Genomic DNA, 13140 nt, shown 5'->3' on the forward strand with positions numbered 1-13140 from the left:
GAATTTGTTAGAAAAAAATAGGAGGGCAGCTAGGTGGCACAGTAGATAGAGCACCAGCCCTGAATTCAGGAGGATCTTACTTCAAATCTGATCTCTGACACTTAACGCTTCCTAGCTGTGTGACCCTGGGCAAGTCACTTAATCCCAATGCCTCAGGGGGAAAAAAAAGGGTTAGTAATTTTTGATCCTAGACAAAGTCAAACTTTAAAAAGATTCAATCAAGAGAGAAATCTACATTGTCAGCAATATTAATATTGTCTTAGATGTATAAGTATGTGTGTATATAAGTCTGTATGTCTATGTATATGTAGCTATGCATGTGCATATGAGTACATACACACACATGATTATATCTGTCCTTAACTGCAGCCTTTTTGAGGTGGGGAGAGAAAAGGGGAAAAAAAGAATAAAGTAAAAAGTGCACAGCAAAAAACAAAAGAAAATTTATTGTTACATATTTAGAATCCTCCCTAATGTTCTGTTGGGCATATGACAATTTTGTTTTGTTTTGTTTTTCCATTTCTTTCTTTCCTATTTTATTTTTTTCTTATTTTGCATTTGTTTTAAATAAATATACATATTAAAAATAAAATAATATAAAGATGCTAAGAAAAAAAGTTTAAGAACCACTACCCTACTCCCACCTTGGAGATCTCAGCTCCATTAAAGGCCCAGTTCAAGATCCTCCTCCTCTCTCCACTAAAGACCTTTCTTAATCATCTCAACAGTTAATACTTTCTGGTCTCTGAAATTATTATCCATGTATGTGTGTGCATATACATACATACACACTACATATAGTTTATGGGTACTATATACATATATGTATACATACATATATACTCATATGTATTTGTTCATTTTCTCATATTTTCTTCTTGGCATACATAATGTTTTCTTCCAGCAGAACACAAGCTCCTCCAAAGCAGGAGAGCGTGGTACCTAGTATGAACTTAAGAAATACTTGTCAAATTTAATTGATTTTCCTCCTGAAATGTTCACATAGATTTCCTTCTTTGGCAAATGCTCTGAATGCATCAATTTCCTTGTCCTCCCAGCTACTGTCTTGTAATCATTTTGAATATAGTCTGTATATATTTGTACCTATCCATGTTTTCTCTCCCATTACAGCATAAGCCCTTTGAGGGCAGGGACTGTTTCCCTTTTGTCTTAGGCTTAATACAGTGCCTAACCTAAAGTAAGTCTTTAACAAATGCTTGTTGGGAGATTAATTGATTCTCTTTTCACTTCACATTCTCTGCCATTCCTATGGCTTCAGCCAATACTTCCATAAGACCTGGGCTCTTTCTCAAGCTCCATATTTTCTGCTGCTTTGGATAGAGCTCCAGGCCTGGAATCCAGAAGACCTGAATTCAGATTTGACCTCAGACACTTACTAGTTGCTGTGTGACCCTAGACAAGTCACTTAGCCTTGTTTGCCTCAGTTTCCTCATCTGTAAAAATGAGCTGGAGAAGGAAATGGCAAACACTCCAGTACCTTGGCTAAGAAAACTCCCCAAAAGGAATCATAAAGATTTGGACATGACTGAAATAAACAAAAACAACTTAGAAAAATGTGTCATATAATAGATAGGGAACAGGCCTTGGAACCACAAAGACCTGAGTTCAAGTCTTGCCTCTGGCACCTACTATTTGACTTTGGACACCTCTCAGTGATCTGTAAGACTATAGATTTCAAGGAAGATGCTCTTCCTCCTTGGGAGTTCCCTCTAACAAGGAAATCAACGATCCAGTTGCCATCTTCCTAAAAGGCAGCATTGAGTAATAAAAACAGCACTGGACGGAGGCCCAGATCTGACTTGCTTGCCCTAGTTAGACAAAGCCAGTAATTTATGCCATTTCTACTTTCCCCATTCTCCCTTCTTAGTCTGTTGAATTCCTGTCTGTCCTTTAAAGTCTGACTCAATGTTACCTCCTCCAGGAAGACTTTTTTTATGGTTTTATGGTCTATAGCTTTTAATAGGACCACTAGCAATTGTATGAAAGACAATACTGCAAACAATGTTTTGTGTATTTAATAGTTTATTGTCAAAAGAAGAATAAATGAATAACACAGTTTTGCGCTCCCTCACAGGCACACAAAAATCTCCAGTGTTCCTAAGAGCTTAAGATATGAAGTTAATTTAAAGGATCTGGAATCAGTGGACCAAACAGCTGATCATTAAATTTGTTCTAAATAGAACTATGGAGACTGAATGTGGATCAAAGCATATATTTCCACTTTGTTTCCTCCTCATGGTTTTTCCCTCTTTTGGCCTGATTTTTCTTGCACAACCTGACATATATAGACATATGTTTAAAAGGATTGTACAAATATAACTTATATCAGATTGCTTGCTTTCTTGGGGAGGGAGGAGGTAAGGGAGGGAGGGAGAAAAATTTAGAACACTAATTCTTACAAAAATGAGTGTTGTAAACTATTTTCACATATATTTGGAAAAATAAAATGCTAGGAAAAATAAATTTGTTCTAAATAAGGTTAAGTAGACTTTGGATTGAACGAGTTTTTTTGTTTTGTTTTGTTTTGTTTTTTATACTCTTGGTCAGAAATGATTTGTCCTTGCTGGTATTGCACCCAGAACTTTCACTGGCCTTTCTCAGGCACTGGGATGATATTTTGTTCTACAGAAGGTCCACAGCATGTTAAGTAGACCCTTTGTGGAGGATTTATTAAAAAACACGGATGAGACAAACATGTTAAGAGGGCATGAGTGAGTTGCCATCTGAGTACAGGAGTACTGACATAGATGAGATCATAGAGTGTTAATGTCTTCCTAGAATGAAGATCTCAAAATTTACCTCAATCTGTATCCCCAAGAGAGCATAAAAAAGGGAAAAGGACCCACATGTGCAAAAATGTTTGTGGTAGATCTTTTGTAGTGGCAAGAAACTGGAAATTGAGGGGATATCCATAAATTGGGGAATAGCTGAATAAGTGATGGTGTATGAATGTAATGGAATATTATTGTTCTATAAGAAACAATCAACTGGAGGATTCTCAGAAAGGCCTGGAGAGACTTACACGAACTGATGCTAAAGTGAATAGAACTAACTAATAGAATAACTTAAAAAAGTGAACAGAACTAACTAAAAAAAAAGTGAATAGAACTAACTAATAGAATATTCACTAAAGTGAATAGAATCAAGAGAACAATATACACAGTAACAACAAGATTATGCGATGATCAACTGTGATGGATCTAGATCTTTTTAACAATGAGGTGATTCAGGCCAGTTCCAATAGACTTGTGATGGAGAGAGGCATTTGCATCCAGGGAGAGGATTGCGGAGACTGAATGTGAATCACAACATAGTATTTTTACCTTTTTGTTGTTTCTGTGCTTTTTTCTCTCAATTTTTCCCTTTTTTTTTTTTTTTTTTTTTTTTTGGCTGAGGCAATTGGGGTTAAGTGACTTGCCCAGGGTCATACAGCTAAGGAAGAGTTAAGTGTTTGAGATCAAATTTGAATTCAGGTCCTCCTGACTTCAAGGCTGGTGCTCTATCCAACAAATCACCTAGGTGCCCCACCCTTTTTTTCCTTTTTTGATTTGGTTTTTCTTGTGCAGCATGATAAATGTGGAAATATGTTTAAAAGAATTGTACATGTCTACCTTAAATTGGATTACTTGCTGTCTAGAGGAAGGGGTGGGGAAAAGATAGAAAAATTTGGAACACAAGGTTTTGCAAGGGTGAATGTTGAAAACTATCTTTGCATGTATTTTGAAAAATAAAAAGCTGTAAAATTTTTTTTAAATGACCTCAATATACCCAACAGAATTGGACCAGGGCAGAGTATAGTGAGAATTTACCTCCTTAATATTGCCTATTTAGCTTCCATTAATGCAGCCTAAGATTTGATACTTATTTAACCCATGAAGTTCTGCATTGGGGTACCTACCATCAACATTGATGAGACAATAGAGTCATCCAAGTAGTTGAGTTTGTTGTTGTTTTCGGTTATGTGTGGCTCTTTATGAACCCATTTGAGGTTTTCATAGTAGAGATACTGGAGCGGATACTGGAGGATACTTGCCATTTCCTTCTCCAGTTCATTTTACAGATGAGGAAACTGAGGCAAACAAAATTAAGTGACTTGCTCAGGATCACACACTCTGGAAAACAGGCCTTTTTGACTTCAGGCTCTATATCCTATCCACTGCGCCATAGTCAGTCAAACAGCAAAGTCACCTGTATAATGTTAAATCTCCTTACAAAACTAGGAATTCCATGAAGACAGACTTCAGTGTCTTATTTAAAAATTGTATCTCTATTCTCATCTTACACAATGCTCTGGACGCAGTAGATGCTTAAACATGTCTTGAATAGAACTGAACCTCTTCCCCAGTGGAAAGAATAATTGTAGAGCAGTGGAAAGAAGTCTGTGTCTGGCTTCAAAGGACCTGGATCTGAATACTGGCTCTGTCGATTATTCTCTGGGTACCCTCTCTGTAAGCCTCTAAGTAAGTGATTGCCCTTTTTGGGGCTCAGTTCCTCCTCCGTAAAATGAGCAAGTTGGATTGCTGTTGTTGTTGTTGTTTGTCCTTTGTTCTTGAAGAGGACCATGACATCAGGGACATGATGCAAGTGAACTGGAGTTAAGTGAAAGAAGGCTGTGCAAAATCACCTCCAGAGACATCTGGGTCCAGTGGTCAGATATAGACCAGAACCAATGTTGATGGCTCTGGATGCAATGGCCATTTTAAGTTATGGTTTTTAATAGTCTCAGGTTGACTGAGATTTGTTAAGTTAATTCAGTGATTAAAGCTAGGTTAGATAACTAAGTGGCTTGTAAGTCCTAAGAATCTACCTTTGATTCTTAGCCTCTAAGCAGTGTACCTATTAGACACCAGGTGCATCAGAGATTCCCCCCACCAATACACATACACATATACAAAACACACTGCTCCCCATGCTTCCCACCTCCAAAGATTTTCACACACTTCAGTCTTCCATTTCATATGAAATCTTCTGGGGTAGCCAGAACTGGGAACCAGGGAGGAGAGTTCCTGAGGCAGGATAATAATAATAATAAGAATGACAATAACAACAATATTATAGCATACTTTAAGGTTTTCAATACACTTTACCTGCAAGTATCACAGAATTACGGAATTTAAAGTTGGAAAGGACATAGATTACCATCTAGTTCAACCTATGGGAAAAGGAATTCCCACCACAATACATGCAGCAAGTAGCCATCTAGTGTTTGCATGAAGGTCTCCAATGAAAGAGAATGCACTATATTCTCTAGGACAATTGTATTCCCTGTACTTAGCATAGTGTCTGGAACAAAATAAGGGCCTAATCTAACTGATTAACTCTTTGCAACTGCCACTCCTAGCTTGTGTTTCTAATCTAACAAACAAAATCCAAACTAAATCAAACAAATTGAATCTCTCTTACACATGACAGTCTTTTGATTACTTAAAGATAATGATTTGTTCTTCACTCTTGTCCTCTGGAGGCCAAACATTTCCATGTCCTTTAACCAATATTCATATGGCACAGCCTCAACATCTTAGGCAGTTCTCCTTACAACAATTCAGTTTATAAATATTCTTTTTTAAAATGCAGTTCCCAAAATTGGCCTTATATACCCAGCAGGATTGAATCAGAGCAGAGTATATTGAAATATCGCCTCATTAATAAAGAATGTTTGGCTTCCATTAATGCAGCCTCGGATTTGATATTTATTTATCCCATGATGTTCTACACTGGGACACTTCCCACAGAGCTGGACATTCACACCCTGTTGGCTCCATGAAAGATATCTCAGGAAAGCAGATCAGGGGGCCTCCTTTGATTGTTCTAGTCACATTAACAACAACCTTGTGAGATAGATCTTTTGTAAAATATGTTTTTATCAATATTTTTCTTATACCACCAAAATTTCTCCTAATATCCCTCTTCCTATCCTTCCCAGAAAGCCATCCTATATAACAAATAGTATTTATTTATTTATTTGTTAAATGTTAAGTTGCAAACTGTTTCCTTCCTCCCTTCCCACCCTACTCTAGGAAAGGACATCATTTGACACAAGTAGACATATAATATACATAAGATCATATTGTGCATACTTTCTATTTACCAATTCTTTCACTAGAGGTGAATAATATCTTCTTTCATAGGTGATTGAGTGTCATACTGAGAATAACTTAATTCTTCACATTTATTCTTCAAACAATTTTGCTGTTACTATATACCACATTCTCTTGGTTCTGATCATTTCTTTCTTCATTATTTCCTACAATGTTTCCATGATTTTCTTAAATCAATCTACTCAGCGATACCACTATACACCTGTCAGATTGGCCAGAATGACAGGGAAAGATAATGCAGAATGTTGGAGGGGAATGTGGGAAAACAGGGACACTGATACATTGTTGGTGGAATTGTGAATACATCCAGCCATTCTGGAGAGCAATTTGGAACTATGCCCAAAAAGTTATCAAACTGTGCATACCCTTTGATCCAGCAGTGTTTCTACTGGGCTTATATACCCCAAAGAGATACTAAAGAAGGGAAAAGGACCTGTATGTGCCAAAATGTTTGTGGCAGCCCTGTTTGTAGTGGCCAGAAGCTGGAAAATGAATGGATGCCCATCAATTGGAGAATGGTTGAGTAAATTGTGGTATATGAATGTTATGGAATATTATTGTTCTGTAAGAAATGACCAGCAGGACGAATACAGAGAGGATTGGTGAGACCTACATGAACTGATGCTGAGCGAAATGAGCAGAACCAGGAAATCATTATATACCTCAACAATGATACTGTATGAGGATGTATTCTGATGGAAGTGGATTTCTTCAACAAAGACAAGATCCAACTGAGTTTCAATTGATCAAGGATGGACAGAAGCAGCTACACCCAAAGAAAGAACACTAGGAAATGAATGTAAACTGCTTGCATTTTTGTTCTTCTTCCCGGGTTATTTATACTTTCTAAATCCAATTCTCCTTGAGCAACAAGAAAACTGTTCGGTTCTGCATACATATATTGTATCCAAGATCCACTGCAATCTATTTAACATGTATAGGACTGCTTGCCATCTTTGGGGAGAGGGTGGAGGGAGGGAGGGGAAAAATCGGAACAGAAGTGAGTGCAAGGGATAATGTTGTAAAAAACTACCCTGGCATAGGTTCTGTCAATAAAAAGTTATTTAAAAAAAATTTAAAAAAATCAATCTACTCAGCATTTCTTAAATATTCCATCACAATCTTATATCACAAATTGTTTAGTCATTCCCTAACTGATGGGCATCCCCTTAATTTCCAGTTCTTTGCCACCACAAATAATATTTTTAAAGAAAAAAACAGGAAGATAGGAAAAAAATCAGCAAAATCAATCAACATATCAATAAAGTCCAAAAATATTTGTAATGTCCCATACTTGTATATGTGCATATATACAAAGGAATGGGACTAGGAGTATTTTAGCATATTTCTTCTTTGGGGTCATATCTTAACTTCTCAAAATTCTGAAACATTAACCTTTGATTGTTTTGTGCTTGTTCTTTCCATTTTTGTAGTCATATATATTTTTTTCTTGGTTCTGCTCAATTTATACTAGATTATGGAAATCATTCATGTTTCTCTGTATTCGTCACAATCGTCCTTTGTTACAGTACAATAACATTTCATTACATTCATGCACCTTAATTTGTTTAATTATTCACAATTGTTGGACTTCTACTTAGTTTCTAATTTTTTGCTACCATACCAAAAACAATATTGCTATAAATATTTGTGTGGGGACTTTCTTATCAATGACCTTTTTGAGATACAAGCTAAAATAGTGGAATCTCTGGGTGAAAGGACACCACCAAAATCACTTTATTTGCATAATCCCAAATTGTTTTGCTTTAGTTGGATTCATAGTTCCAACAATAATGCATTACTGCCTCACCAACATTGGCTATTCCCATCTTTTGTTATCTTTGCCAATTTTCTAGGTGTGAAGACTAAGGTTTTTAAGGTTGTTATGCTATGAATTCTTCTGATTTGTGTGTGTGTGTGTGTGTTTATGTTGTAAGGTAGATTCTACAATTGTTGTTATCTTCATTTTTACAGATAAGGAATGTAGTGCTAGAGGCATGGCTTGATCTTAGATCTGGTTTAACATCAAATACAACCCTCTTTATACTCTGCCATATTTCCTCAATATTGCTAAAATTCAATACCACTGCATTTGCACTTTTCTGCCAACTACCATGAAATTAGATACAAAGCTACCTTTTTAAAAGATAAAATTATAATTTAAACAGGTAAAATCAATTGGAGAATAACTAAACAAATTGTAATTCCCCAATATGATAGAATACCATTTTGCCAAAAGAACGTTGAATAGGAAGAAAACAGAACAATACATGCAGTGATGCAAAGGAAGTAATCAGACTGCAAAAACAATGCACATGATGGCTATAACAATGTAAATGTAAAGAACAAAAGCAAAACAAACTGAAATCAAAGACCTCAACTTTGGCATCAAAAAAGTGAGAAGAAAGTCAACTTCCTTCTTTATTTATAAATGGAAGGGGCTATATGTGTGGAACACTGTATGTCAGATTGGATTGACGTGTTGGTTAGTTTTACTATTGATACATTGGTTAGTTTTACCAAATTCTTCCCCTCCCCCTTTTTAATTTTTTTTTGCTGCAAAGCATCAATCAGGAAAAAAAGAATTCTCTAAACCTCTACTATGTATCAGGCACTGTGCTAAGCACTGAGGAAAAAGATAAAAGTGGCCCCTGATTTCAAGGCACTTACATTCTAATAAGGGGACAAACTACCCATCAAGAGGACCAATTTTCAATTACTAAGCAGGAGACACATGTGTCCTGCGCATGTGCATTGGATATAATCATCTCTGTGCTCCAGGAATTCATATGCCACCTGCTGGAAAGGATGGGAGAAGGAGATTCTTTATCATTCTTCTATAACACCTGCAGGCAGCTGCTTTGGTATAGGACAAAGAGCAATGGACTTGGAATTCAGAGGACTTGAGTTTCAATCCCGGCTCTGGGTCACGGTTTGCTCCCTCTGTAACTTTGGGTACCTCACATCTTAGTTTCCTTATCTGTACAATGAGGGAGTGGAATCAGATGTTTCTAAATCCATGAAACTCTCCCTTACCTATTTCGCCTCCACCCCTGCTTCCCAGCTCTCCTTTATGTGTAGTTTTCCCTCATTTGAACACACTTCACTTGAGGGTAGAAATGGTCTTTTTATTTGCATTTGTATTCCTAGTATTTAGCTGTTTGTTAATATTGTGGAAAACACCTGGCACATTCTAACTGCTTAATAAATGTTCTATCTATCCACCCATCTATCTATATATCTATCTGCCTATCTCTCCATTCATCCACCTATCTACTACCTACCAACCTGTCTATCCATATATCCATTCATCCACCTATCAATCTATTTATCTTCCTACTTATTTATCTGTTCATTTATCTATTCACCTGTCCACTTCTCTCTCTGTATGTCTGTCTGCCTGTCTCTTTCTTTGTCTCTGTCTCTGTGTGTCTGTCTCTGCCTCTACCTCTGTCTCTGACTGTCTGTCTCTCTGTCTCTGTCTCTCTCTGTCTCTCTCTCTCTTTCTGTCTCTTTCTTGTCTCTCTGTGTCTCTCTCTGTCTCTGTCTCTCTGTCTCTTGTCTATCTCTCTCTCCTCCCCTTTTTCTCCCCTACTCATCTATTTCTTCATCCTTTCTATTTTTCTCCCAATAGAATGTGAGCTTTTTGAGAGCAGGAACTGTGTCTCTTTTTCTAACACAGTAACAGGCACATGGTAAACACTTAATGAGTTTTTGCTTCCTTCCACAAAATCACCATTTCCATCAGTTTTGCTATCCAGCCAGTCTTCCAAGTGCACTGTCAGTATTGCCTCATCTCCACCAGGAGGCAGCAAGGCTGCAGGAGTTTAGTTAAAGAAAGCCAAATGGCGCTTTTCCCAGCTTCTTGGCCAAGTCCTCCCCTTTTTCTCTTTGCTTCGCTCTCTCTGGCACCGCTCCAAACCACAGTCTGACTGGGTTTAGAGATTTCACGAGATCATAGGTTGTTAGAGCTAGAATTTTACTCAGAGGGTAGGAGGAACCCAAAGCACCCTCGACAGGAAAGAGGAGAGAAGACCCCCCAGAACAAGGACATTGTGGTCCTGGGGAAGGAAGAGCTCACTCTAGTGGATCAGTTAGTAGCTTCCAAATTGTACCAATTATTGCTAGTTAGGCCTGAGGAAGATATCAAGTGCTGTTTGTTTGTTTGTTTTGAGGGAGGGGAGGTCTGACATTTTATTCCCATCCCCTCCAACCTTTCCGAATATCTTGTATTTACTTTCAAATTCAATTTAGCTAACCATGCAAGCCTTCTGCCTGTCACCACTGACTTGCTATTCCCCCTTTTTAAAGTTTATTTTTATTTCATTAAATGTTTTTCAATTTCATACAAAAAATTTTTTTAATTCATTTAAAAAAAATTTTGAGTTGCAAATTCTCTTCCTCCTTCCTGTTCCTCCTCTATGCCTTGAGAAAGCAACAGTATCATACATGTGAAATCAGGCAAAACTTATCTCCATATTCTATTTCTGGACTAGTTTTCTCCAACCTGAATCTGGGCTTCCAGAATCCATGTCCTCAGTCTCTATAGAATTTAATCTACTCATTTTGAAATGTGAGACTTGAAGCTCAGCTTTCTTGATTAATGACTGAGTGCCAACTGGCTTTACTGAGCCCATTAGATGATCCCAGACTCTAAACCACACTTCACCTTCATATCGTATCCAGCTGTCCACCCAAACCATGTGCATGGCATTGCACATGAACAATTTCCCCTTTTCATCTCTTGTTCTGGGCACAGTAATCAATGATGCTAGGTGCTACAGTGGATAGAGTGCTGGGCCTGGAGTCAGAAATTCTTTCTGATTCAAATTTTCCTGAATTCAAATATTTACTAGCTATTTGATCCTAGGTTAAGACACTTCACCCTTGTTTGCCTCAATTTTCTTATCTGTAAAATGAGCTGGAGTAGGAAATGGCAAAACACTTTGTCAAGAAAACTCCAAATAGGATTACAAATAGGTACAGTTGAAACAACTGAATAAGTTTGAATCTGCTTGGGCACTTACTAACATTGCTTCTGGACATCAGACCAAACCAAGGCTGTGGTAGATGGAGGAGTCATACCTGTGTTCATAGCCCTGTTGGCCTCTCCTCAGGCTCACAGCAGTAAGCAGGCTGTACAGGCTCTGGGAAACATTGCAGGTGATGGATGGTTCAGCCTACAGAGACTTAGTTGTCAAGTATGGTGCAATAGACCCTCTTTTAGCTCTTCTTGCAGTTCCTGATATATCATCGTTAGCATGTGGTTACTTAAGAAATCTTACTTGGACACTTTCAAATCTTTGTCGCAACAAGAATCCTGCTCCCCTAATAGAAGCTATTGAGCAAATTCTTCCAACCTTAGTTCGCCTTTTGCATCATGATGATCCAGAAGTTCTGGCAGATACCTGTTGGACTATTTCCTATATCACAGATGGCTCAAATGACAGGATTGAAGTAGTTGTGAAAACAGGAGTTGTGGGACAACTAGTCAAACATCATCTAGGATCTGTTGAATTGCCAATAGTGACTCCTTCTTTATGGGCTATAAGAAACATTGTCACTGGGACAAATGAACAAACTCAGATTGTAATAGATTCAGGAGTGCTTGCTGTCTTTCCTAGCCTGCTTACTCACCCCAAAACCAATATCCAGAAGGAGGCTGCATGGACCATGTCAAACATCACGGCTGGCCATCAGGACCAAATACAGCAAGTTGTGAATCATGGACTAGTTCCATCCTTGGTTGGAATTCTGTCAGAGGGAGACTTTAAGTCACAGAAAGAAGCTATATGAGCTCTGACAAACTATACCAGTGGTGGAACAATTGAACAGATTGTCTATTTGTCCAAAATGAAATTCTGGAATCCTTAATCAACCCCTTGTCTGCAAAAGACAGCAAAATAGTCCTGGTTATTTTGGATGCAATTTCAAATATTTTTCTGGCTGCTGAAAAACTAAATGAAACTGAAAAACTTTGTATCCCAATTGAAGAATGTGGCAGGATAGACAGAATTGAAGCACTTCAGTCCCATGAAAATGAAATGGTATATAAAGCTTCCTCCAGCTTAATTGAAAAATATTTCTCTGCAGAGGAAGATCAAAATGTTGTACCAGAATCTATCTCTGATGGCTATAACTTCCAGATTCAAGATGGCACACCTGGGACCTTTAACTTTTAGGTTTTACAGTCAAACCTTCAAGTCTTGTATGCCTTGTTGTTGGTATAATTTTGTCTTACTGTCTCTCCACTAAGATTTTTTTTTTAAATGTGACTTTTAATGTAGCACTCATGCATACTTGAACAGTTTGAACTGTGTCCATACTGTATGAAACCTCTGTCCTCAATAGGGTCCTCATTTCTATGTGGAATTTCCTGTCTTGCAGTGTCCTGTAAATAAAAACTTAATTCCAAAAGAAAAGAAAAAAAGAAACAACTAAATAACAAAACTACCCCAATTACTATCCCTGTGACATCCCCCACAACTATAAACTAACCCTCTTTTCCTCAGCAACAACATCCTTATATATATTTCTTCTTCTATTAGTATGTAAGTTCCTTGAAGGCAAGACCTGTATCTCTTATCTCCAATGTTTAGCACAGTGTCTGGCATATAGTAAGTATTCAGGTAGTCCTTTTAAAGTCATTCCTTCACTAATCCAACTTAAAAACAATTAAACAGCAACAACTTCTTGACCTCAAAGCCAGTATTCTATCCACTGTGCAATCTAGCGGCAAGTTTTACTATTCACATGTTACAGATGAGGGCAGCAGGGTGGTGTACTACTAGTACTGGCTGAGTTTAAATTTAGCTTCAGACACTGACCTGCTTTGTGATTCCGGGCAAGTCACCTAACCCTGTTTACCTGAATTTCCTCATCTGTAAAATGAGTTGGAGAAGGAAATAGCAAACCACACCAGTATCTTTGCCAAGAAAACCTCAAATGGGATGAAATGAAGGAACAATTGAACAATTACAGATGAGGAAATAAAAATTCAGAAAAGTGGCTCTTGCCCCTT

The 13140-nt window shown here is 37.6% G+C and overlaps 1 pseudogene; it reads left to right on the forward strand.

Annotated features, from left to right (window-relative positions):
* Positions 1–10820: 10820 nt before the first annotated feature.
* LOC100929528 lies at positions 10821–12533 on the forward strand (annotated as a pseudogene).
* Positions 12534–13140: the final 607 nt, after the last annotated feature.

This window comes from Sarcophilus harrisii, chromosome 2 (genome assembly GCF_902635505.1).
Source record: "Sarcophilus harrisii chromosome 2, mSarHar1.11, whole genome shotgun sequence".
Taxonomy (NCBI): domain Eukaryota; kingdom Metazoa; phylum Chordata; class Mammalia; order Dasyuromorphia; family Dasyuridae; genus Sarcophilus; species Sarcophilus harrisii.